The sequence below is a fragment of the Phoca vitulina genome, unplaced genomic scaffold, assembly GCF_004348235.1.
Source record: "Phoca vitulina isolate PV1807 unplaced genomic scaffold, GSC_HSeal_1.0 scaffold30, whole genome shotgun sequence".
NCBI lineage: Eukaryota > Metazoa > Chordata > Mammalia > Carnivora > Phocidae > Phoca > Phoca vitulina.
The window spans coordinates 20,468,471-20,492,322 of NW_022589733.1; the positions used below are offsets into that span (position 1 = coordinate 20,468,471).

At 38.5% G+C, this 23,852-nt stretch overlaps 1 long non-coding RNA gene across 1 annotated transcript in view; it reads left to right on the forward strand.

Annotated features, from left to right (window-relative positions):
- The window catches only part of LOC116644498, a 458,994-nt gene that overhangs the window by 233,873 nt on the left and 201,269 nt on the right, over positions 1 to 23,852 (forward strand). The window contains exon 4 of the long non-coding RNA XR_004301771.1: positions 21,822 to 21,896. This is a non-coding gene — a long non-coding RNA (uncharacterized LOC116644498). The remainder of the gene's footprint in view (positions 1 to 21,821; positions 21,897 to 23,852) is intronic.

Genomic DNA, 23,852 nt, shown 5'->3' on the forward strand with positions numbered 1-23,852 from the left:
ATTTGGGTCATTTCTCTTTTCTTTTTGATAAGTGTGGCCAGGGGTTTATCAATCTTGTTAATTCTTTCAAAGAACCAGCTCCTAGTTTCGTTGATCTGTTCTACTGTTCATTTCGTTTCTATTTCATTGATTTCTGCTCTGATCTTTATTATTTCTCTTCTCCTGCTGGGTTTAGGCTTTATTTGCTGTTGTTTCTTCAGCTCCTTTAGGTGTAGGGTTAGGTTGTGTATTTGAGACCTTTCTTGTTTCTTGAGAAAGGCTTGTATTGCTATATACTTGCCTCTTAGGATTGCCTTTGCTGCATCCCAAAGATTTTGAACAGTTGTGTTTTCATTTTCATTGGTTTCCATGAATTTTTTAAATTCTTCTTTAATTTCCTGGTTGACCCATTCATTCTTTAGTAGGATGCTCTTTAGCTTCCATATATTTGAGTTCTTTCCGACTTTCCTCTTGTGATTGAGTTCTAGTTTCAAAGCATTGTGGTCTGAAAATAGGCAGGGAATGATCCCAATCTTTTGGTACCGGTTGAGACCTGATTTATGACCTAGGATGTGATCTATTCTGGAGAATGTTCCATGGGCACTAGAGAAGAATGTGTATTCTGTTGCTTTGGGATGGAATGTTCTGAATATGTCTGTGAAGTCCATTTGGTCTAATGTGTCATTTAAAGTCTTCATTTCCTTGTTGATCTTTTGCTTAGATGATCTGTCCATTTCAGTGAGGGGGGTGTTAAAGTGCCCCACTATTAATGTATTGTTGTCAATGTGTTTCTTTGCTTTTGTTATTAATTGGCTTATATAATTGGCTGCTCCCATGTTAGGGGCATAGATACTTACAATTGTTAGATCTTCTTGTTGGATAGACCCTTTAAGTAGGATATAGTGTCCTTCCTCATCTCTTACTACAGTCTTTGGTTTAAAATCTAATTTGTCTGATATAAGGATTGCCACCCCAGCTTTCTTTTGGTGTCCATTAGCATGGTAAATGGTTTTCCACCCCCTCACTTTCAATCTGGGGGTGTCTTTGGGTCTAAAATGAATCTCTTGCAGACAGCATATCGATGGGTCTTGTTTTTTAATCCAATCTGATAGCCTGTGTCTTTTGATTGGGGCATTTAGCCCATTTACATTCAGTGTAACTATTGAAAGATATGAATTTAGTGCCATTGTATTGCCTGTAAGGTGACTGTTACTGTATATTGTCTGTGTTCCTTTCTGGTCTATGTTGCTTTTAGGCTCTCTGTTTGCTTGGAGGACCCCTTTCAATATTTCTTGTAGGGCTTCTTTCGTGTTTGCAAATTCCTTTAGTTTTTGTTTGTCCTGGAAGCTTTTTATCTCTCCTTCTATTTTCAATGACAGCCTCACTGGATATAGTATTCTTGGCTGCATATTTTTCTCGTTTAGTGCTCTGAATATATCATGCCAGTCCTTTCTGGCCTGCCAGGTCTCTGTGGATAGGTCTGTTGCCAATCTAATGTTTCTACCATTGTAGGTTACATATCTCTTCTCCCGAGCTGCTTTCAGGATTTTCTCTTTGTCTCTGAGACTTGTAAGTTTTACTATTAGATGTCAGGGTGTTGACCTATTTTTATTGATTTTGAGAGGGGTTCTCTGTGCCTCCTGGATTTTGATGCCTGTTTCCTTCCCCAAATTGGGGAAGTTCTCTGCTATAATTTGATCCAGTATACCTTCTGCCCCTCTCTCTCTTTCTTCTTCTGGGATCCCAATTATTCTAATGTTGTTTCATCTTATGGTATCGCTTAGCTCTCGAATTCTGCCCTCGTGATCCACTAGTTGTTTATCTCTCTTTTTCTCAGCTTCTTTATTTTCCATCATTTGGTCTTCTACATCACTGATTCTCTCTTCTGCCTCATTTATCCTAGCAGTTAGCACCCCCATTTTTGATTGCACCTCATTAATAGCCTTTTTGATTTCGACTTGGTTAGATTTTAGTTCTTTTATTTCTCCAGAAAGTGTTTCTCTAATAACTTCCATGCTTTTTTCAAGCCCAGCTAATATCTTTAAAGTAATGATTCTGAACTCTAGATCCGACATCGTACTAATGTCCATATTGAGTAGGTCCCTGGCAGTCGGTACTACCTCTTGTTCTTTTTGTTGAGGTGATTTTTTTCCATCTTTTCATTTTGTCCAGAGGAGAATAGATTAATGAGAGAACAAAATGCTAACAGGGTAACAGTGTCCCCAGAAAATATACTCTAAACAAATCAGAAAAGACCTGAAGCCGGGGGAAAAAGAAAGGGAAAGAAAGAAAAAAGAAAAAGCAAAAAAAAAAAAGAAGAATAAGAAAAAGATAAAAACAACAACAACAACAAAACAACAAAACAAAAAACAGAATATGATCAAATATGATCAGGCTGGTGCATAGATCAGTGCCACACACTAGATTTTGGGTGTTTTGGTCTGTTAGAAGATAGTGCCTCCCAAAATTTTAAAGAAAGAAAAATTTATATATGTACAAAAATAAGGGGTGATATGATGAAGGGATGGAATATGACTGTAAAGATGAAAATTATAAAAAATTTTATAAAAGGAATTGATAAGAAGTTGTTTGAAAAAAGAAAAGAGGATTTAAAAAAAAAAAAGAAGAAAAAAAAAGGGAGAGAATGTGATCAGGCAGGAGAGTAGAACAAAACCATACACTAGAGATTTAGGGTATATTTTGATCTGTTAGAAGAAACTATCTCAAAATTTTAAAGAGAGAACAACTTATATATATATGCCAAAAATAAGGGTAACTACTATGAAGGGATAGAATATGACTCTAAAAATGAAAAATAAAAATTTTTTTTTTTTAAAAAACAGATTGATAAGATGTTGGTTGAAAAAGGGAAAAAGAAAAATTCAAAATAAAAAAAAGACAGTTAAAAAAAAATTAACTTTGAAAGACTAAAGAATCATGGGAAAAAAGCCATGGATTCTATGTGCAGTATTCCCCTCGTGCTGGAGTTCTGCCGTTCTCATTGATTAGTAAACTTGGTCTTGGCTGGCTGTTCTCGCTAATCTTCTGGGGGAGGGGCCTGTTGCCATGGTTCCCAAATGTCTTTGCTGGAGGCGGAATTGCCCCGCCCTTGCCAGTCAGGGCTAAGTAATCCGCTCGGGTTTGCTCTCGGGAGCTTTTGTTCCCTGCAAGCTTTCCGTACAGCTTTGGAGGCCGAGAGTGAAAATGGTGGCCTCCCAATCTCTGCCCCGGAGGAGCCGAGAACTCGGGGCCCCGCTCCTCAGTGCGCCCCCAGAGAAAAGCAGTCAGTCACTCCCGTCTCCCCGGTCTCCAGCCGCACTCCGTGCTCACCTGGCCTGTGACTGAGCGTTTCTATCTGTGGCACCCGACTTGGTGTGGAGTCTCCAAACCCAGCGGATCCCTGTGGTGTGCTCCCGCACCGCTCCTCCTGGGGAAGGATGGTGAGTCTCCCCGGATCTGCCGCTTGTTGGGTCCCTGCTGGAGGAGCAGTGGCCCAACTGTGCCCCGGATCACGGTTTATGACAATCCCGAGCTGAGAGCCCATGCCTCAGCTCTGTCTCTGCAGCCGGCTTCCCTGGTCCAATACCTGGGAGCTCTGCTGCACTTAGGCACCCCCGGTCTTTCTGTGACCCCGAGGGTCCTGAGTCCACACTGTCCCATGAGGGTTCCACCCCCCGCTTAGCCACTGGAGCGACATCCCTCAGCGGAGCAGACTTCTAAAAGTTCCAATTTTGTGCTCTGCTGCTCTATCACTTGCCAGAAGCGGCCGCCGGAGGCCCCCTCCCCCGCCGTCTATCCTCCCGAATATCGCCTTGGATTCACTTCTCCGCACGTCCTACCTTCCAGAAAGTGGTCGCTTTTCTGTTCAGAGAGTTGTTGCTATTCTTTTCTTCGATCTCCTGTTGAGTTTGTAGGTGTTCAGAATGGTTTGATCCCCATCCAGCTGAATTCCTGGGACCAGATGAAATCCAGGTCTCCTACTCCTCTGCCATCTTGCTCCGCCCTCCCCTGCAAAGTTTCTTCTTTTGCTCAGTTATTCTGATCAGGAACAGGTACATTCCAGCCCTTAGCAATAAGAACCTCATTAGCTCTTGAATTTAGTGAACCTGAGAGATGTTTTCTAGAAGATATGCATTATTTGCTTAGCCCTCAACACCCTGCGTTCCCTCTGTCCATGTGCTACCATGTAGTTCTTCATGCTACCAATACCTTTCTCCTCACTGTTGATTGGATGAGGGTGGCCACTGGCCTAAACATATTTTCTTTTTTTTTTTTAAAGATTTATTTATTTATTTATTTATTTGACAGAGACACAGCAAGAGAGGGAACACAAGCAGGGGGAGTGGGAGAGGGAGAAGCAGGCTTCCCGCTGAGCAGAGAGCCCGATGCGGGGCTCGATCCCAGGACCCCGGGATCATGACCTGAGCCAAAGGCAGATGCTTAACGACTGAGCCACCCAGGCGCCCCTAAACATATTTTCTTTTCTTAAAATTGGGAACTGGAATCCAGAGAAAGCCATACATTCTCTCTTTATTTTTTATTTATTTTTCGGACATTTCTCTTTAAATGGATGAACTGAAACATACAGATTTAGTAGCAATGACATGGCCATCTGTACCCACTATGGGAATTAGGGATAAGAGAAGATGATTTTGCAGAGGAGGAGAGAAGAATTGAGAGAGAAGTTGAGTTGAGTGATGGAAAGAAAGAACTGCCAGGGTTACTGACAGTGTCCCTCATTCTTATACCAGTTTCTTTTAGAACCTAGCTGCCCTATAACCTTTGGATTTATGAGACACCTCTATATCCTTGTAATGACTTAGTTTTCCTTTTTGCAAAGACCTTATGGTGCCACAGACTTAAGCATCTAATACACCTAGATTTAGTGACCCTGAGCAAGTTACTTCACCCCTATGAACCTCAGTTTCTGTATTTGTAAAATTGGAATAGTGACTTCTACTTTGCAAAGTTCTTAAGAGAATTTGAGCTAATGGAAGCAGAACTGACTCAGAGTAGATTTTTAATAAATAATACTTACTATTTTTAGAATTATTTTCCCAGTCCAGTATGATGTTCGATAGTGCACTTTTTGCATTTTTTTTCCCCACACATCCTAGTCGGCCTGTGTTACTGCTTCTTGGTTGTTCATCCTGTCTTCCATTGGTTTTCAAGCTTCCTGACTGGATGAATTCTAGCATGTGCTTCTTGACAGCCCATCAGAAACCATCCCAGAGTTTATGGTTAATAAATAATTATTGAATGGGATTAATACTTTTGGGATTTCTTGTCAGAGAAAACCAAAAGAGCCAAGAGCAGACCACTTTACCTATTATTTATGATTACCCCCTTTATAAAGCTAGCCAAGCACAAACTCTGATATCTTCTATTCGAAAGAACTACCCTTAAGTGAGTAGTTCTTTTGCCTGGATAGGCCCCTGAAGATTCAATGTTTCAGTCATAGTTTCTCTAATCAAATCCTATGAGGAGCTTCAATATACAAAACAGATTTAAGCAGAGGCCTTGTGGCTGAGCAGGAAAGAGAAACCCCAAGCCCCATATTCCATTCTCATGGTATGCTGCAAGGCACCTGAGGGCTCCATTGAAAAGATTTTAAAAACTATTATTTTAGAATATCTAGGATAGTCTATGTTACCAATAGCTATCATGGGTTTTTACTGAATTAAAAAAATGTGGAACCAAAAGAGCTAGATGCCATAACCCTTCCCACAATGATTATGAAGGTTTTAAAAAGCTTTAGGGGATTGTTGTCCCACAATTGATGGTGTGGGAACTTTGGGTCACTATTACAAGCAAGAGTGGTTTTGATGATGTAGGATGGAAAATGTTTTGGGCTTGACAGCAAAAGACATGGGTTTGAGCTCTGTTGTTTTTTCTTACTGGCCAGTGATGTGAGGCATCTCTGCAACCTTACCAAGTCTCAACTGCAAATTGGGAGTTCTTATCCCCACCGACTTCATAGGTCTGTGAGCTCAGATGGCAGAGAGGTAAAATAGTTTTGTAACCTGAAAAAGAAAAGTATTATGTAAATATGACACATTTTTAGTAATAGGATTAAGGGAATAAAGAAAGAAAATAAAATATATTCAATTAATGAGTTCCTCTAAGCTCTATTTTCATCTTGGTACTTGATGTAAACATATTTCTTTTTATTTTCACTAGAAGAAAAATCCAAATAACTGTAGTATCAATACAGGCCTTCTTGTTAGACTGGAGGTTTCTTGTTTCTCCAAATCTTTACATTTTGGGAATATCTTTCATATTAGCCAGGTATTGAAAGCACATTGTAAACTTCTGCTTCTGAAAAGGTGAAGCAAATATATATATATATATTTTTTTTTTTTTTTTTTTTTTATAAAGATTATTTATTTATTTATTTGACAGAGAGAAACACAGCGAGAGAGGGAACACAAGCAGGGGGAGTGGGAGAGGGAGAAGCAGGCTTCCTGCAGAGCAGGGAGCCCGATGCGGGGCTCGATCCCAGGACCCTGGGATCATGACCTGAGCCGAAGGCAGACGCTTAACGACTGAGCCACCCAGGCGCCCCTAGCAAATATATTTTTAAGTCTCCCACCAAGTACAGCTAAAAACCCTCGACATTATATGTAAAACAAACACTCTGAAGAGTAGAGGGGTTAAGGCAGACTGGCTAGGTAACTTGGGATCCAAGGAAGGATATGGTGTGAGTTTCCTAGGCTTTCTTTTTGCTTCATATATCCCAGACTTAGTACTGGAGAAACTGGCAATCTGGAAATGCCAAGAGGCAGAAAGAAAAAAAGACCCAAGAGAAGACTGCTCTTTCTAGCCAAAGGACCTAGAAAGAGACAGCCTAACAAGGCAGAAAGCCTTCTGGTGGCATGTTAGTTTGCTTGTGTTGCTATGACAAAGTATAACAGACTGGGTAGCTTAAACAACTGCGGTGAATTGTTTTACAGTTCTAAAGGTTAGAAGTCCAAAATCAAGGTGTTGGCAGGATTGATTTCATCTGAGGGCTGTGAAGGAAGGATCTGTTCCAGCCCTCTCTCCTTGGCCATCTTCTCTGTCTTGTCATATTTTCTTCCCTCTATGCATGCCTCTTTGTCTAAATTTCCCCTTTTTATAAGGATACCAGTCATATTGGATTAGGGTGTATCTTAATGACCTCATTTTAACATGATCACCTTTGTAAAGACCTTATCTCCAAATAAGATGACATTCTGAGGTACTGTGGGGTTAGGACTTCAACATAAGAATTTGAGTATGATATAATTTAACTCGTAACTGTAACTGCTCTAGTCCAGCCAAACATCACAGAAAAATCTCTGGTCTTATCCCATTTCCCATCAGCAAAGGCCAAGTGAAAAGCTTATACTTCTACCCTTGCCCAGCTGTAATGAAGTGTGCCCCCCCTTTCCCATCAGTGAAGACCACATAGGGAGTGTTAGGATTTTCACCCTTACACACTGATAATGAGGTACCCCTCTGCTCTCCTCAATATGATGGTGTCAGAGAAGGCCTAGTGGAGAGTCAGGATGACTACCCTTGCTCAGCAGTAACAAGGTGTCACCAGAGGCCATGTGGGGAGAAGTAATGATCAGCAGAGGCCTGGTGGCAAGTCTTAATTCTTGCTTATACTCAGTAGTATGAAGAAACTTTCTTGGTGTCAGTGGAGGCCGAGTGGAGAACATGGACTTCAGCTCTCACTTGGCAGTAATGAGGTGGCATCCCCCCTTCCCTGCTGGAGCTGTGTCAGAGAAGCCCTGCTAAAACAGAAGTTTTTTTTTTTTAAAAAAAGATTTATTTGAGAGAGAGAGTGTGTGTGTGTGTGTGTGTGTGTGTGTGTGTGGTGTGTGTGAGAGAGAACACATGTGCAGCAGGAGGGGCAGAGGAAGAAGGGGAGAGAGAGGATCTCAAGCAGACTCTCCACTGAGCACAGAGCCCAATGCAGGGCTTGATCCCGTGACCCTGAGATCATGACCTGAGCTGAAATCAAGAGTCAGGCGCTTAACTCACTGAGCCACCCAAGTGACTCTGAAATAGATTTAAATGTGATCCACTTTTCTAACATGATATCCAAAATGTCCAAGTATCAATCGAAAATCACTCCTCATACAAAGAACCAAGAAGATCTTCACTTCAATGAGAAAAGACAACAAATACTGCTACTGAGATGACACTGATGTTAGAATTACCAAATGAGAGGTTTAAAACAACCATCCTAAAAATGCTTCAGTGAGGCATTAGGAGCATGCTTGAAACAAGTGAAAATATAGAAAGTCTCAGTACAGAAATAAAAGATATAAAGAAGAAGCAAATAAAAATTTGAGAACTAAAAAAAAATACAGTAATGGAAATAAAAAACTCAGTGGATGGGCTCAACAACAGAATGGAGGGGAGAAAGGAAAGAATAAATTTGAAACTAGAACAGTAGAAATTACCCAGTCTGAACAACACAGAGAAAAGAGACTGAACAACGACAACAACAACAACAAACAAACATATGAGACATATGGGAGTATAACAAAAGATCTAACATTTGGGTCATTGAGGTTTCAGAAGGAAAGGAAAATAAGGATAGGGCTAAAAAAAGTACTTAAACAAATGGCTGAAGATTCCCCAAATTTCGCAAAAGACATGAACCTAGAGACCCTAGAAGCTGAATGAACTTGGGATAGGATAAACCCAAATAAACTCATGTTAAAGCACATTGTACTTGAACTTTTGAAAACTAAAGACAAAAGAACTTGAAAGCATCCAGAGAGGAGCAATACATTATCTATAGGAAAAATTATTTGAATGACAGAGTATGTCTCATCAGAGACCACAGACCCAGAATGAAGTGGTGCGAGGTTTTCAAGTCCTGAAAGAACAGTGAACTCGAATTCTATTTCCAGTAAAATGTCCTTCAGGAATGAAGGGGAAATCAAGATACTCTCAGGTAAAGAAAAGCTAAGGAAGACAACTAAATTGCCAAAAGATGTATCCTTAAACAGTGACCAAAGGAAGTTTTCTAAATAGAAAGAAAATGAAAAAGGAAGAACTCTTAGAATATCAGAAAGGAAGAAGGAACAGTAGCAGGATCATGAGTATAAATGCAATAGGCTTTTGAATTTTTTAAATTATATATGATGGTTGAAGCCAAAAAAAATAAATAAATAACACTGTTCTTGTGTTTCTCAATCTATGTACGGATAATATTTAAGATAATTACTTTACAAACAGGGAGGCTAAAAGAATGTAAAGTGACATAAGTTTTCTAAACCATTTGAACTGTAGATTATGATAAATTACATATGTGTATATGTATAAAATTTAATACCCTAGAGCCTACACTAAAAAAAACTATACAAAGAGATATACTTCAAAACAAAAAAACCCTAAAAATTAGTCAAAAGTGAATGAAAAAATTGTTCAGGTAGGGAAGGCAAGTAAAAGGAAACAGAGAAAGAAAGAAAACAAAAAAGAAAATCATAATAATTACATTAAATGTAAATAGTCTACATATACCAAATAAAAAAGAGACTGGCAGAGTTTTTAAAAAAATTTACACAACTATATGCTGTCCAAAAGAAACTCATTCAAATATGTTAGGTTGAAAGTAAATGGGAGGAAAAGGATCTACGAATGCATCAGTGGCTGAATTAGTATCACATAAATTGGACTTTAGGGCAAATAAAATTATCAGAGACAGAGAGACATTACATAATGATGAGAAGATCAATCCACCAAGAAGACATAGCAATGCTAAATTGTGTATGTATCAAATAACACGTTTGCAAAATGTAAAAAGCAAAAACTGATAAAACTGAAGGACAAATAGACAAATCGAAAGTTATAATTGGAGACTTCAGCACCACTCTCTCAACAATTAATGGAACAATTAGAAAATGATCAAGAATATTAACCAACCAACAGGATGTAATTGACATTTATAGAACATTGTCTGAACAGTGGCAGAATACACATTCTGTGCAAGTGCCAGTGGAACATATGCCAAGATAGACCATATTCTGGCCCATAAAACAAACCTCAACAAATTTGAAAAGAATGGAAATCATGCAGAGTGTGTCTCCTTACCATAATGGAATCAAATTAGAAATCAATAACAAAGGCGACAGGAAAATCTCCAAACACTTGGAAACTAAACAACATATTTCTGAATAATCTATGGATAAAGGGGAAGTCTCAAGTAAAGTTAAAAAAAATACATGGAACTGAATGAAAATAAGTGCAACACTCAGGTAAAGAAAAGCTAAGGAAGACAACTAAATTGCCAAAAGATGTATCCTTAAACAGTGACCAAAGGAAGTTTTCTAAATAGAAAGAAAATGAAAAAGGAAGAACTCTTAGAATATCAGAAAGGAAGAAGGAACAAACTTATGGGACACAGCTAAGGCAATGCTGAGAGGAAAAGGTATAGCACTAAATACTTATGTTAGGAAAAAGGGGAAAATATCAAAATCAATAATCTAAGCTCAGACCTCAATGAAAAAGAAAATCAAAATAAATCCAAAATGAGCGGAAGGAAATGATAAATATACAATCAAAAATCAGACATAAAAAGCAGTAAAAATAGTAGAGAAAATCAATAAAACAAAAAGCTGGTTCTTTGGAAAGATCAATAAAATTGACAAACCTCTAGTAAGAATGACAAAGGAAGAAAGAGAAGACACAAATTACTAATATCAGGAATGAAAACAGGGGTATCACCACACCCCACAGACCTCAAAAGGATAATAAGAAAATAGTATTTTGACTCTATTGTCATAAATTTGACACCAAACAACTAAAACTCAAATAGACGATTTCAATAGTTCTTTAACTCTTAAGGACACTGAATTTTTTATTTAAAATCTCCTGAAAAAGAAATCTCCAGGCCCTGATGCTTTCACTGGATAATTCTACCAGATGGTTAAAGAAGAATTAACTCCAATTCTACAGTCTCTTAGAGAAAATAGAAGAGGAGGGAACACTCCCCAGCTACGAAGTCAGTATCACCCTGATTTCAAAACCAGACAAAGATAGTACAAAGAAAAAGAATGAATGAATGAATGAGAGACCAATGAAAAATAATCTCATAAAACTTGGAATAGAGGGGGAACTTCTTCAATTTGATATAGTACATCTACAAGAAACGTCCAGCTAGCCTCATATATAATGGTGAAAGACTGAATGCTTTCCCCCTCAGATCAGGAACAACAACACAAGGATGCCTAGTCTACTGCAGTAGTACTATAGGTTATAGTCAGGGTAATATAGAAAGGAAATAAAAAAGGCATATATTAAGCAGAAAGGAAGAAAAAAAACCTCTTCCTATTTACAGATGACATGATTGTCTAGAGTATCTCAAGAATCGATTTAAGGAAAACCTCTTAGTACCAGTAAGTGAATTCAGCAAGATCTCTGGATACAAGCAACATACAAAATCAATTTTATTATATACTAGCAATGAACACATGGAAACTGAAATTTAAAATACAATACCATTGAGAGAATGAGAAGACAAGGCACAGACTGGGAGAAGATATTTGCTAAGCACATGTCTGATAAAGGTTTGATATCCAGAATATCTAAAATCTCTTAAATCTCAATACTAAGAAAACAACCCAATTAAATAGTGGGCCAGTGATCTGAACAGACATCTCACAAAGACGATGTCCAGATGGCAAATAAACATATGAAAAGATGTTCAATGTCATTTTCATTAGGGAATTGCAAATTAGAACAACAACAAAATACCACTAAACACCCATTAGAATGACTAAAATCCAAAACGTTGAGGACACCAAATGCTAGTGAGGATGTGAAGCAATAGGAACTCTCATTCATGTATGGTGGGAATGCAAGATAGTACAGCCACTTTGGAAGATAGTGTGGTAGTTTCTTTGAAAACTAAACACAGTTTTATCATGTGATCCAGCAATCACACTTCTTTGTATTTACCCACATGAGTTAAAAACTTAAATACATATAAAAATCTGCACACAAATGTTTATAGTAGCTTTGTTCAGAACTGTTAAAACTTGATGTAGGTGAATGGATAAACAAACTATGGTACATCCATATGATGGAATATTGATATTCAGTGATAAAGAACTAGAAAACTAAGAAAAGATAAGGGAAAAGCTTCAATTTATATTGCTGAGTGAAAGAGGCTAGTCTGAAAAGTTTGCTATTGTATGATTTCAACTATATGATGTCCTGGAAAAGGCAAAACTATGAAGACAGTGAAAGGATGAGGTGGAATGGCTAGAAATACTGAGACTAATGGGGTCCCATGTGGTCTTTCATTTTCTAGGAGGCAAATTCTGCATGATGGGTGTCTGTCCTCAATAGCAAAAAAGGGAAGGTACTTTCTGAGCCTCTGAATGCATCATGTTCTTAATATTACACCAACTAAGGCATCCATTGGCTTGGGTGATGTTCAAGGCCAGATTTAAGGGCAGGAGAAATAGTCTTCACCTGGGAATGGAGAAGCTGCAAAGTCATATGGAAAGAGGCATGGGTATGAGAAAGAAGTAATTTGTGGCTTTTTTACAGTCTACCATATGGGATGATGGTGAGAATCTTAGCCTATATGAACCATAGGATTCACCATCCAGACACTAAGCATGGCTATAAGTTCCTTGGTGTTGGAGGTGGCCTTCATCACTGGAAAGAAAATTCTTATCTTCTGTGGCAGGCATCACCTGCTGTAATTTGCCACTTTAATATTATGCCGTTTATTAAACTATTGTCTTTCATCTCCAAACCCAAATTTATATATGCTGCTTTGTGATTCTGGGGGCTGAAGCCCTGCAAATTCCATTTTTTGTCTTGCTAGCGGGTTCCCCATAAGCTCTGCCAGTAGAGACCACCGGAAGGATACTGAAAGGCTGGAGAGGAAGAAAGGACACACTCCTTTGGTCTTCTTCTTAGGGACTTCCTGTAAGGTTTTGTTCCAGTGGGCATCGTTCCAGTACCGTTTTGTCACTCTGTTCATGGAGTTGCTTCCTGTAGTAGCAGCTGAATCCCATTTGCAGTTCTCCTAGCATCTTCAGGGCCAGTTTCCTCAGGCCCTGCTCAGAGAAACCACTACCAGCCGCTCATCACCCCCTCTTCAGAGAACTGACTTTGGCCCCTCCTCTCAACCCCTTAGTTTTAATAATTTCAACCTCTTTTCTTCACTCTCTCAGTCTTTGGAGGGGTTGATACTTATTTGATTACTTAGGGTTCTTTTTGGTTTTTTAGTTAGCTGGTTAGAATTTTTTATACTAGTTAAGAACTCTTTATATTAAATTTTCTTTGTGACATTAACTGGTGTAGTTTCTGTTTTCTGCCTGAACCTTGACCAGGTAGGAAGAGGAAGATAAGGAAGGAAAGCTGGCTTGAAGTGTACAAGGCACCACTAGGTTTCTGCCATTAGTTGCCTAATTACAATTATAAAATGTTTAAGACATTGTTTGTCTTATTTTGTGAGGCTAGCCTAACCTTGATAGTAAAACTTGACAAGAATAGTATGAGAAAAGGAAAGTTATAGCCTATCTCTTTAAGATACAGAGATGCAAAGTCAAGGGCAAAGTATTAGCAAACCAAATCTAGCACTGTGTATAAAAGATATTATTTTATGGCCTGGGCTTGTTTCTGGAGTGCTATGTTGGTTTAACATAATAAATCAATTAATATATAATTATATAATTACATATTATGTAATTAAAAGTAAAAATGATATGATCATCTTAATAGATACAGAAGAATAATTTGATAAAATTCATTATACCTAATGTGAAAATTTTTAGCATACTTGGAATAGAAAGAAACATTCTTTATCTGACAACTAATGTCTAAAAAACCTCCAACAAACATCCTTATTAATGGATAAACAATACAAATCTTTTGAGATCAGGGAAAAGATAAAAGTACCTATCATCACTTCTATTCACCATGGCACTGGACTTTCTAGCCAGTGCAATAAAGCAGGAAAAGGAAATAAACAGTACAGGATTGTGAAGGAGGAACTAACAATATTTATTGTTATTCTTCATAGCTGATATGATTGTGATATAGAAAACCCAAAAGAATCAATTGACAAATTATTAAAATTAGTAAGAATTTAACAAGGTTGCTGGAAACCAAAATCAATATGGAAAAATGAACTACATTTCTGTATTTTAGCAACAAATAGAAAATACATTTTTTTTAAAGATTTTATTTATTTATTTGACAGAGAGACACAGCCAAAGAGGGAACACAGGCAGGGGGAGTGGGAGAGGGAGAAGCAGGCTTCCCGCAGAGCAGGGAGCCCGATGCGGGGCTTGATCCCAGGACCCTGGGATCATGACCTGAGCCAAAGGCAGATGCTTAATGACTGAGCCACCCAGGTGCCCCTAGAAAATACATTTTAAAATATATATCATTTCTGGGGTGCCTGGGTGGCTCTGTTGATTAAGCGTCTAACTCTTGATTTTGGTTCAGGTTGTGATCTCAGGGTCGTGAGATTGAGCCCCGCTTCAGGCTCCACGCTGGGTGTGGAGCCTGCTTAAGATTCTCTCTTTGCCCTTCCCCTCCTCTCTCTCTATGTGTGTGTATACGCGTGCACACACACACATACGCACACCATTTCTAAGAGTACCAAAAATATGAATAACCTAGGAACAAATCTAGCTAAAGTTGTATAAAGCCGCTAACCTTAAAGTTAAAAACTTAATTGAACAGTATGAAAATTGATTTAAATAGACAAGTATAGCATGTTCATGAAATATAACAGTTCTCTAAAAATTAAAGCTTCAATGCAGTCTCAGTCAGCAACTCAACTTAATCTCAACTTAAAAAAAGAAACTTAAGGACACCTGGGTAGCTTAGTCAGTTAAGTGTCTGCCTTCAGCTCAGGTCATGATCCTAGGGTCCTGGGATCGAGCCCTGCGTGAGGCTCCCTGCTCAGCAGAGAGACTGCTTCCCCCTCTCCTTCTGCCTGTTTCTCCCTCTTCCTCTGCCATTCCCCCTGCTTGTGCTCTCTCTCTCTGTGTCAAATAAGTAAAATCTTTAAAAAAAGAAAAAAAGAAAAACATAGTTGGGACTTACCAGATGTTAAGGTATGTTATTAGGCCATGCTGATCCAGTGTAGTAATGGTACAGGTATAAAGAGGCCAATAGAACAGAATAGAAACCCAAGAAATAGAATAACTCATATGTATATATTAGATACATAACAGAAATGGCTTTATAGATCAGTGAGGAAAGGAGAGACTTTCCAGTAAATGGTTTTGGGAAAATTGGTTATTTATATGAAAAAAATAAATGAAGTTGAACCTCTAACTCATAATATACAAAAAATTCCAGGTAGAACAAAGACCTAAAGATGTAAAAGGAAAAGTAATAAAGCTTTTAGAAAGATATTTTAGAAGATAATTGTGGGAAAATTTCTTAAACAAGGCACAAAAGCACTAACTGTAAGAATAATAAATAGAACTGCATTAAAATTAACAATTTCTATTTATCATGAGATACCATAAAGAGAATGAGAAGAAAACACATCTCATTGAAAAGATACTTGTAGGGACGCCTGGGTGGCTCAGTCAGTTAAGCACCTGCCTTTGGCTCGGGTCATGATCCCAGGGTCCTGGGATCAAGCCCCACGTTGGACTCCTTGCTCAGCAGGGAGCCTGCTTCTCCCTCTGCCTACCACTCCCCCTGCTTGTGCACTCTCTCTCTCTCTCTCTCTCTGACAAATAAATAAATAAAAATCTTTAAAAAAAAAATACTTATAACACATACTGACAAAAGAGTAATATCCAGAACATATAAAGAATTCTGGCAAATGAATAAGGAAAAGACTAATCCAATGAGAAAATGGATGAGAAATCTCGACCCGTTAAGCAAAAGAGCAAACCCAGTAAACATATGAAAAAATGCTTAACCCCACTTGTAATGAGGTCATTACAAATTAAAAACCTCAAGCAATATCATTGCACACCGAACACCTTATCAACAATTTAAAAAGTTGGCACAGATGAAGATCATTGGGAACTTTGCTAATGAGAGTGTTAATTGAGACCACCATATTGGAGAAGAGTTGGGTTTACTTGGTTAAGTTGAGCTCACTTGTATACCCAAGACATACCATCCTCACTCCTGGCTACATATACCCTAGAGAAAATCTTGTTCGTGAGTACTAGGAAACATGAACAAGAATGTTCATGCTAGAACTATTGATAATAGCCCCAAACTAGAAATAAATGAATGTCCATCAGCAAAAACTGGTCAATAAAGACTGATATATTCATAAAATGGAATACTACACAACAATGAAAATGACTGGACCATGGCTGCACATGACCGAATTGGTGAATCTTTTAATATTGAGGAACTGAAACAAGCTCTGAAGAATAAGGATTTTATTAGTATAAAAACAGGCAAAATTAAAATCTTGTTAGGATTAATATGCAGATGGAAAAACTATATGATAAAAAGGTCAGGACAGTAGGAACCTCTTATAGGGCATGAGAAGGAAAGGATGATGGTGGAGTTCAGGACAGGGAGGCATGGGGTGGTTTCTAAGGTGTTGGCAAAGTTCTGCTGCTTAACCTCGTTGGAGGTTACGTGGGTGTTTTTATGATTTTTCTTTCAACTGTACATCTGTGTTTACACTGTTCTATATATGCAATATATTTCATGGTTAAAAAATACATTTTTATCTCTTAAGTATTTAATATAGAAATTGCAGAAAAAGAAATATGAACCTGGAAGCTATAAAGGTTACTTTTAAATATTGCTCCTTTAGGAAAAAAGTAGTATTTTTGTTCCTTTACTTGTACACAAATGTTGATGTTAAGTATCATTATTAATCAGTGTTAAGTCAGTTCATCATAGATTTGGCATAGTGTTGTATTAAAAATTCATGATCCTAAAATCCTAAAACAGCTATTTTCATGGTTCTCAGAGGCTGAGTTTCACTGGCCAACATATATTTTACTGCAGGTTGTCACCATCATGGAAAAGATTGACCAAGGGCGCCTGGGTGGCTCAGTTGGTTGAGCGACTGCCTTCGGCTCAGGTCATGGTCCCGGAGTCCTGGGATCGAGTCCCGCATCGGGCTCCCGGCTCGGCGGGGAGCCTGCTTCTCCCTCTGACCCTCTCCCCTCTCATGCTGTTTCTCTCTCTCTCTCTCTCTCAAATAAATAAATGAATAAAATCTTTAAAAAAAAAAAAAAAGAAAAGATTGACCAAAATCCTCGAAAAAGGCTTGTACAGGGCTGAGAATGCCCCAGAATGCATTGCTAGGAGCACCCCTACATTTATAACCCTGAGTGAAACTCCATTTTGCTATTTTAACATTGAAGCTTTGCTTTGGGGAACAAAATTTCTGCCTTAAAAAAAAGCAAGAAAACAGCAATTATGTAAATTGAATGGAAGAAAACCAGTAGTGTCCTGTTTGAGGTAATTTTCCTCATAATGAGTGTTGGGGGAAGAGGAGAATGGGAAGGACTGGAGGTTAAAAATGGGAAATTGTGTATGTGTATGTAATAAGCTTGCACAGAAAGCAGATGCACGGTGTGGAAGTCATGTATAGAGGCAATAATCTGTGACAGAAAGATTTACATAATATTCTTTCAGGGCAAGTTCCCCATTTTAAAAAGTGAAATGCAGATGGCAGGCCTGACTGTAATGAATCTAAATCAGGTAAATAATTTGCACTCTCAGATTGTGCCCCCCCCCCAATCCACACTTGGCTAATGGATCTATTACAGCTTAGAGAGTAAAGAGAACTGAAGTTACCTTGACATGCGCGTGTGACATAAGTGAAAACATTGCATTTCGAAAGGCAAAATGGTACTGATAGACATTCACAATTTTGATCTTGCAGATCATAATTAATAATTGGTGAATTTATAAGTGGAAGATAAATTTCCCTAAATCACCAAAGGAATGTTGTTTTAAACACACACACACACACACACACACACACCTCTCAAAACTGGCTTAGAGGACTCCAGGTTTAATGGGATGCTGATTCTCCCTGCACTAGGTTTGTGCCATAAGATGAACGTTATGTTAAACAGATATCAGTAACCCTTTCTCTCTTCTCCTCTTTAACAGTAAATTTCCATTATGTACTGGGATGCCTTTGGCGCTAAAGAAGGAAAACCAAGAACACAAGACGCTGTTCACCTTATGTGATGTCACTCACAATTGGATAGGAATGAGATCCAATTGCCTTATTTCCTTTAAATGTGGTGACAATTCCTATATTTTAAGCTTTCCCTGCTTGTATTTATAAACACCTCTCTTGTCTGTAATGCTATTATAACTCATATAATTCTGAGTGACTTTTCCTTCGCTTACAAATTGCAGCTGGAGGTCTTTTTTTGTGTGTGGGGGTGCATCTGATGCAGAGAGGCTAATAGACTTGACTCCAGCAGCCCCTGATACCAGGCCTATGGTTTCTAACTTTTTATGGTGCAGTAGTCATAAGCTGTTGCAAAGTCTTGACTTGGATACTTAATACCCTGTCTCAATTATACAATTTTCAATTAACCTATAAACCTCTTAGTTACTGTAATGCTTAACTAGAGCTAGAGTAATTAACTGCCTATAATTACTACACAAAGCAATTTAAAATATTGTTTCACATGTGTGGGAATTAAAAGTCTTTAAGACTTGGTTTTTTTTCTCCTTTGAATATTGTACATGAATGATACTGTCCGTTGTAGGTACATGGTATTTCTTTTTTGAGGTAAACACAAAATACTGAAAGGGAAGCAAATCATAGAATGTACCCCAGATACCAGTGTTGTTGTGTGTTTTCAATCTTTTCACTTTTCTTTTAGGTCATCAGTGTGGGTACCAGAATAAGATGGGCAAAGGAGAGAATTCTAGTGTGGTTTTAAAAAAGCCACACAGTTTATTTGGTGAGGGAGGGTATCTGATTTGCCAAGGCACGTCCCTGTTTCAGATGCAAGCAGTCGTCAATTACTGCTACACATTTATCATCATAAAATGCTTATTGTGACTTTTTTTAAGGAAAGCAAAAATTTATATATGTATATGCACACACACATGCACATAAAGGGCAGAGCAAGGAGCCGTCTCTCAAGGCTAGGCTATTACTTGCCCCTGCTTGGAAGAAAAGGCTTTCTCAATGGGATTATGTCCTCTCTCATAACCTATCAGTTGTCTGATCAGAAATTCATAACGCAGCCCATCTATCGCTCAGCTTGGCCAGGGCTGCAGGATGGAATTTAAATAGGCAAATGCCAGACTTGGGTTTTGACATTCTCTCTGTCTCTCTCAATCTTCCTCTTTCTCCGATCTTCCTCCCAGTCATACTCTTTTCCTTTTTCTTACCTTTTGTTTTTGTTTTTGTTTTTAAATTCCTCCACATACCACCATTTTATATTAGGCATGAACTAACGTGATGCGAAGTTATCAGGAAATGGAGAATGGATGTGAGTGGAAAGGCAGACGCAGCGAGGGGGCAGAGGGAGGGAAGATGAACAAGAATGAGATGGGAGGAAATTGTAAATTGTTGCTGTCATACCCTCCCTGGGACAGTAAAACCGGGTTGCTTTTTTTTTTTTTTTTTTCATTTAGAAGGAAATATTTCAGGATAAATTACCACATATCCTTACTCAACCAGCAAGATGGCTGTGTATGTATGGTTTACATGTGTCTGGATTATACCCCTTCTTTCTGTGTGGCTGGTATGGAGAAAATGCATTTGAATCTGTACCTTGTCAATCTTGGCTTCCTTTGGTCGCATGGCTACCAAGGGTGTCAGTTCTATAGAGTTGTAACTTGGTGACATTTAACTTTGGTCTGATAAAGTAGTAATAATTCAGGTTCTCTCTTCCTTCTCATCTTCTCTAACAACAGTAAAAGTGAATCAGATTTTTTTCTAAGTCCAAAAACCACAGTGGAAGGGAAAACTTGTTTAATTGGTAATACATTAAAACTATCCGTAGAACTTAAATGTGGAAAGTTGAGGACTTTTGTGTTTAGGCAGATGGGTGAATGTTAATCACACTGGTGGGGCTCTGCTGCACATGATTAAAAAATGAAAATTTCTGTGAGAAAACTGCCTATTGTCCTGCCTCTCTCCTTTAAAGAAGGTGGGAACATTCATTCAACTTTGTGTCAGATTGCTGGCTTTTAAATGTCCTGCTCTCCTTCTTCTCCCTCCCCGGTATCTTCACTGGGCTAGAAAGTGAATCTTGAACTAGGAGTTTCATTGTGTTTGTGCTAAAATCCCTCTCCTTGTGGCTACTTCTAGAAAATTATACCCCTTGATTTTAATGTTTCTGTCAGTAATGCTTAGTTAAAAAGACACATTTATAAGTAGTTATTTTTTTTTTTGAATCACCATCAATTTACTGGTATTTAAATTTATTTCGGAGGACACACTCCAAATAAATTTTGTCCACATGGGGAAACGCATGGTATGGAGGATATCGCACAACTTGTAACCAATACCCTAGCCTTAATAAAAATGACATTCTGCCCTATAACATACTATTTCTGCCTGGAGAAGCACAGTGTTGCATACCAGAAAATGTTGCATACCAGAAAATGTTGCTAAATATTTCTGTATTTAAAATTATCCCTGCAAATACTACAACCTCCTTACTGTCTTAGGATGTTGAAAACTCATTGGCTTTCACTGATGGGAGCTTTGATAGCCAGAAGCAGAAGGATCAGAGGAGCTGGTCCCATTTGTCCAGTGAAGCTGCTCATTGACCCACCTGGCACAGAGTTTCCTTTGTTGCCATGTTCGTTTTCAACGTCTTCACTAAGTTATAGGCACTTGACCCAGGGAGAATTCAATTAGTGCAGTATTTAGTCCAGTTGCTATAGAAAAAAAATAAATTTGAGCCAAACTCACTGAAGACCCAGAAAAGTCTCCTTCTTTCTGAGGTTTGTATTGGTAAATAAGGGAGCCCTTATATTTATTTACTCTCCTTGGCATTTTCTCCATTGCTTCAGAGTTTGATGAGCACACCCTCCAAGTGTTGCTCTTTTACTGGAAGGTCTAACTGTACATTTCTGGTGGGTCAGTGTTTCTTTTTTTTTTAGTCAACAGCTTTAATGAGATAGAATTTGCGTATTATACCACTCACCGCTTAAAGTGCGTAATTCAGTGATTTCCAGCATATTCAGAGTTGTGCAGTCATGATCACAATTAGTTTTAGAACATTTTTATCATCCCCAAAATAAATCCCATACCCATGCAATCATTCCCATTTCTTCCCAACTCCCTATACCTTATCCCCATTTTTAGGTTACCACTATTCTACTTTTTGTCTTTATGGATTTGCCTGTTTTGGACATTTCCTATAAATGGAATTACACAATATATCATGCTTTGTGACTGGCGAATGTGGTTCTAAACATGTGCTGGGGACACTCACCTCTTTGGGAATCCAGAAAGATGCACATGCACACAAATAGAACAGTGTTGGAGGTGGATTGTCCCTCCTCAAGTCCATGGACCCCATTTAAGAGCATCATCTGTTTGGCAGACATTCTTTGTCTGTATGATCAGGCAGATTTAGGGGAGAAGAGGTAAAAAGATGTCCCTTGAAGCTGACACCGTGGGTTGCTGTGTCTTCACTGTTCCCAAAATTTTCCTGTTTTCCAATACTATTTCTTTTCTTCCTTAATGCATTTTGGTAAGGGAAAAGACCACTAGAGTCTACATATTGCTTTCCAAAAACAGCAAATATTCATTCAGTAATTGCTGGGATTTACATGTAAGTCATTTATTTGTTACTATAAAATAGAATTGTACAGTCTAAAATAAATTAGGATGGGTCTAAAAGAAATAAAAAATTGTGAATATGACTTTATATCTTAACTGGTTTGCCTTGCAGTTCACCTCTGCTACAAGCCAGGTGAAGACGGATGGAAGTCGTGGCCGTCCCTTAGGATTCTCTTCAAGTTGGTCGGTAGGTAGATAGATGGATAAATAGATAAGTAAAAGCCACAGACAGAGCCCCAAAGATGCTTTTTAGGAACCAAGTGGCCACTGGTCACCTTTTCTCCCTGCCTATTTACACACACATTTTCTTGTCTTCCTGCTAGCTTCCTGTAGGCTGGCTATGTAAGTGCAAGACAGTTTGTCTTACTGTCGTCAAGCTTGATATGTATCCAAGCCTTCCTTTGTGACCCTAATTGTTCCATTTTTAGACCAGAATCTTCCAGCAGCCACATGCAAGTCTGGTATCTTTGGCAGACCTTCTTTGCCCTGCAGGACTTGTGCAAATGCAGCTGACCCATTGGGCCATTCTTAAGATTGTTTCCCATACCCGCCCTCCCATTTCCTACTTCGCGGTGTCTGACATTCTGAGCTTCCGAGAGACCTCCTTGGAGAGAAGCCCAAGCAGACAACTATGTCTTTCCTCTATGTTTTCTTCCAGAGGGGAGTCACAATACAGTTCAAACACATCAAACTTTCTTAGTTCGTGTGGCAACATTTCTAGCCAGGTAATGCATGTTATATTTCAATGGACGTTTACTGTTCTGGGTTGTTTTTTTTTTTTTTTTTTCCTTTTCTCTATTACTTCTTTCCTGCTTTGGTTGTTTTCCTTCTTTTTTTTATCTTGGGAAACTTATTTTAAGGGCAACAGAATTTGTTGGAAAACCAATTTTGCACACACAGTGATCTTTATCTCTGTATTATTATAAACAAGAAGTACTAGGGATACATGGGACAGAAAGCACACTAAATTTATTTCTCATTTTCAGTTAAACGCCATGATCTAATTCTGTCTTAAGAGTAAGAAGAAATACTGGGTTTTGTGGTGCTGGGGTAGGAATGGGCATATACCTGGGGTACAAAGCTGGCCCTCAGATGTCACCCCTCACTGCCTTGATTTCATAACCTGGGAGCTGCCTGGGCAGCAGGCGAGGCTTGGGGACAACCAGAGCTTCCCTTAAGTAGTAGGTTACAAGCCAAGATCTCAAAAACGGATTTCTCAGTTCATGGACATCCTCATGAGTCATTTCCATCACCAAAAGGGAATACAAACCAGGCTTTTCTCTTTTCTTTTCCACAATGTCAATTAGGAAATTAAAGCTAAAAATCTAGAAGAAGAAAGAAATTCACATGTGTGACAGAAGCAGAGTATGCAACTCAAAATTGAACTCCTGAAATTAGGTCAAGTGGGGTTTCTTTGCCTTAGTGAAGAAGTTGTTGATTCAGAGAAGCCTATGAGAGGAGAAGTTTAGCCACACAAGGACTGTCAGGGTTCCCCAGATGTCAGTTGACATGAATTTGTCCTTTGAGATTTAAGTTGATGGTTAGATAACATCCTATAGGAATCCTGAAGATCTCACCAAAAATGCAATTAATTTCTGGGGACTGTGTTTCTGTGGCCCCTCCTGGCTCTAAGTACTTGATTCCAGTGACTTCCACATCCCCACAAAAACCGTACTCTATCAAGCTTTTTTTTCCCTCCTGGAAGTCTCTGCATTCCATAGCAACCTAGTTAGGGAAGTCAGCCCTTACCTTCATTTTCCCCAAACCACTTACATAAGATACGCTTTAGCAACCCACTTGGTTAAAGGTTTAGAGGCAAAAGGAATTTACTTCGCAGTGATACAAGCAACTTTATAATGAATAATCTATTTTTTCAAGGGAGTCTTTAGTCTCTTAACTACAGAAACTTGACTACTTTTCTTTGAATCACTCACTTCTTTTTCTATTTGATGCTCTTCTCATTTCTTGTCTCCTTCTCCCACCTCCTGATTTCTATGTTTGTACATGAAAAACAGTTTAGCATTTTCTTTTTGTTGTTTTTATCTTGCAATTTGGCTCATTTTCCACATGTAAAGTGGCATATGAGAGTGTTTCCTATCCGAAGATGGTTTATTCCTGAGCGTGAATGCTACTGCTTGCTGTT